This window comes from Setaria italica, chromosome VIII, assembly GCF_000263155.2.
Source record: "Setaria italica strain Yugu1 chromosome VIII, Setaria_italica_v2.0, whole genome shotgun sequence".
Lineage (NCBI taxonomy): Eukaryota > Viridiplantae > Streptophyta > Magnoliopsida > Poales > Poaceae > Setaria > Setaria italica.
The window spans coordinates 21033003-21037391 of record NC_028457.1 but is presented as its reverse complement, the minus strand read 5'-3'; positions in this window follow the sequence as shown (position 1 = coordinate 21037391).

Genomic DNA, 4389 nt, shown 5'->3' with positions numbered 1-4389 from the left:
ACCAAACTTGTTGGACATCATCTAAAGAGCATTCTGGTAAAATATCCAAATTTTGGGATCACTGGTTTAAGAGTTATGCTCAGTTTTTTTCCGCACTGTTCTGAAACTTCCAGGATGTACCCCCCCGTTAAAAACCTGAGTAGATCACCTTGATAGAATCTGTTCCAGCTCGTCCTCTGAATACCAAACTTATCAAAAATTACCTAAATAACCATCTTGTAAAATTTGGGAAATTTTGGGTAAATACTTGCTGAGTTATGAGCTTTTCTTTAACTTACCAGAAATCTGTTTTGATTTCAGAGTATTGATTCCCTTTCTCACTTGTCACCCTTTGTTTCCAGATGGCCGATCCCATTTATGTCGTGGTTGACATGAACAGCACTGTTCACTCCGAGTGCTTGCACTGGGAGGGCTTTCCCTCCATCCTGTGGGACACTCTTCGCTCTTTTAGGTACAAGCCCCCTCCTCAGTACTCCGGCCGAGAGTACGTGGACCACGGAGTGCCCAGGAGCAGCGTGCACCTGACAGTACACCCCCACCCTGAGCAGCCCCAGTGGCCACGACTTGAGACCATGGTCATTGGACACACTCTTGAGGATGCTTGGGAGACGGTTGTACTTGAGGGGCTGCCACTTTTCTGCCGACAGCACCCGGTGGAGATTGTGTTGGGTCCGATCGGCTTGTTCCCAGCTAGGGATGAGTAGGATGCAGATTGGCTGGACAGGATGGACAACCAGGAGTTGATGAGTTGGTTACATCCTCAGGAGACGATTTTTACCACCGCTAGGTGCATGAATGTGCTTTACAGGCTGAACGAGCTTCGAGGTAGTGTGATGACCGCTTTGACTGGGTTGGCAGTGACCAACCAGGTTGCTCTTTCTACTATCAAGAGTGAGATGGTGGACTTGTCACTCCAGCTAGTGCAGAAGGATATTCAGATAGCAAACATGGAGACTTAGATTTCAGATTTATGGTAGGAGATGGATGATATGGAGCATGATATGGAGCTACTAGCCGACACGTTTTACGGTGTTAACATGGAGTTGGCTGAGGACAATGAGCACATAGAAGAGCACCACGCGGAGATGCATGCCATACACGCCTTGGAGGCACAGCAGCGGAGCCTATGGAGGAGGAGCCCGAGGAGATCGAGGGCTACTCGAGCATGCATTTCGAGGATCTTACTCCACAGTCACAGATGGGCGCAGCCCACTCCCTCGCGCTTAGCCTTGCCTCCGTATCCAACTTGGACGACTTTTAGATGTGTTATCTAGACTTGAGTAGTTTTCTTTTGTTTTACTCATCGGCGACCTATATTTTGGATGTTGATCGATGTAATAGGTTCGCCTCGAGTTGAGTATCTTTACTGCCATGAACTTGTTATGTGAGCATTGCCATGCTTTTGTCATGTCTAGCGATGTAACCCGAAATCTTGGAAGAAATTCAGCAGCTGTTTATTCTCAGTTTTGACCTTGTTTCCGATCACTTTCAAGCTGAGACTCAAATATCAAAGTTGTGAGAAACCTTGTATTCTATCTAATCATAAAATTTCAGCTCCTTTGGATCTGTCAAACTTGAGTTAAGAATAAAAACTTCACCGCTCAGCTTGCTGATAAAAAAACAGCCGGACAGCAAAGTATCAAACTAACTAATTTTTCACCCTTGTTACCTTCTGTTTCGGTCAGCGAGCGTAATACAAAAGTTGTCACGCATGAAATTTCCTAGCTACTGATCAAAGATGAGAAACAATGGATATCAGAAAGAAGAGATATGCACCTACTCAATAAGTTATATTGCTGTTTCTATCGCAATGCTACCAGCAAGATGAACACATACATTCCACACATAATTTTTCTTGTGTTTGAACAAGTTTCTAAATTATGTGACTAATGGAAAAGTACCCTCTTATAGATGGTGCACAAAAACTCGCCAAACACCCTCCGGGTTCGCACCAAGCGGCAGAGGACAGAGGTAGGACCCTCCACCGTCGCATCCCCTGCCTTCACTGGAGCCGATACTAGCTGTGCAGACAGAGCTCCTGCGGCACATCGTCCAGGGGCAGCCGCCGCAGCCGCAAGGTAGAAGGATCCCTCATTAGCCTCATGTTGCAAGATATGAGGACTTCTTGGGTATGCAACCTCCACTCTTCCATAAGACCGAGGATCCTCTGGATGCCGACGCCTGCATTCATACCATTGAGTCCAAGTTCTCGCTCCTCACCGCACCATGCCCGGATGAGAACAAGGCCCGGTTCGTAGCACAGCAGTTGCGTGGTTCTGCCATCTTTGGTGGGACCACTATCATGCGATGTTGCCAGCCAACCATGTAATCAGCTGGGAGGAATTCAAGATGGCGTTCAGGGGTCATCACATCCCCGAGGGATTATTGGCGCGCAAGCTCAATAAGTTCCTCGCTCTCTCCCAAGGACCCCGCAACGTATTGCAATATGCGCAAGCCTTCAATGAACTGTGCCGTTATGTGGGCTATCATGCAGATTCGGACCAGAAGAAGTGGGACCGTTTCCATAGGGGCCTGAATCCTAAGCTCAAGGAGAGGTTGAACCCCATCAAGGTAGACACGTACAATGAGCTGGTAAATCTGGCTATATCACAGGAAAATTGTATAATGGCCCTTCAGGCCGAGAAGAAGAGGAAGGATCCAATACTATCACCCAGTGCTTCAACTTAGAAGTTCCTATTGATTCCCTCGCCAGCACCTCACAGACCTACACAGTCTGCGAGATGGGTTGCCCATTCGCCACAGTAGGCCGCACCCCGTTTCCCTGGATATCAGCCCCGAGGGTCATGGCCGAACCTTCCACAACCTCCGTGCCCTGGTAATGGAAACCGTTGCTTCACCTGCGGGAACACCGGTCATTTCACCAAGGATTGCTCTCTGAACAAGAATCAGAGGCCTGGTCAAAGCAACCCTGGGAATAAAAAAGGGAAAATGTCGTAGGTGCAAGTTCGTCAGAGCAGATTGAACTTCACCAATCTGGCAGAGTTTCTAGAAGGCACTCCAGCGATGACGGGTACATTTTCTGTTCATCATCACCCTGCCTTCATATTATTCAATTCCAGTGCTTCCCATAGTTTTAATTGGAACAAAATTTTGCCAGTAAATGTGGACTACAAACACCGCCACACCAATTTTCATCACTCGAATCTCAGGACGAGATTCCTTTTAAGGGGGGTAGGCTGTGACATTCCTGGCTAAATTAACCTTGCTTAAGCTTGAATAGGATCATTAGACACTAATTTAGCACTTGAAAGGTCAAAAATGCCGTTTAGGAGCTTAATTTGGGGTCATTTCAAAACTTCAAATTTTACATAGGAACTTGAATTTTTGTCAATGTAAGAGTTGTAGAACTTTACAAACCCAACAACTTTTCCTATTAGCACTTTGGCTAATTTGCAGAGGAAGAGGTTCAAAATCTAGATTTAAACTCAGTGGCAAATCAACCTCATTCAAAAACGTTAGTGTTGAAAACAGTGCGGAGTAGGGTAATTTAGTTCTTGTTATTTCAAATTCTAGACCTGGACTTGAGTTGGAGATTTTACAAAAGTTTTAGATTAAACTTTGAATAGCAAGTTTGGCAATATGAGCCTGGACTAAATCACACTAGAAAATCTAAACCAGTAAAAATATGCAACTTGGCATGAGGTTTTCTCACAAAACTTAAACTGAAATCAAGCCAAACCCTTTATAAAAGTTTGAGTGCTACAAGTCTACTACAAATTTACTTATTTGACCCAGGACCAAATCTCAACCGAACTTGTTCAAAACTCGAGTCAAAACCGGCCAAAAGGGTCAAACTTTGTCTGAATTTCGCAAAACTCTGATGTAACAATTGTTAACCATGTTAATGAGATGGGAATGTTGTAATCTCTGTAACCACTCACCTTCGTGTGAGCATTGCTTTCTTGATACTATTTATGTGGTTTATCAGATGAAATCCGACGGATGACTAAGTTGACTTGTTTAAGGTGGACGATCGTGTGTTAGGCGACTTAAGTGCACTTTAGCCAAGTTAATTTAGGTGGTTCCACCACAGTTTTACCATGTGACCCTCAGGAAGCCATGCTGCACAAAGTTCATGGCAAACCCGAACTACACGTACCTCAAGCTCAAGATCCCTAGGCCACGTGGAGTGATCACGATTAGTGCCAACCATGAGTTCGCACTTCTCTACGACATGGAGAACTACGAGATGGCGACTCAGATAATCCGCTCCCTCGAGTTCTTCGAGATCCATCAAGTCACGGGGGAGGATGCCCCAGACTCGAACAAAGGCTCAACCTTGGGGGCGTTCAAGCCCACAAAGGACACCAAGGTGATCCAGATCGACCCCGAGGAGTCCAACAAGGTGGCGTGGATTGGCATCATGCT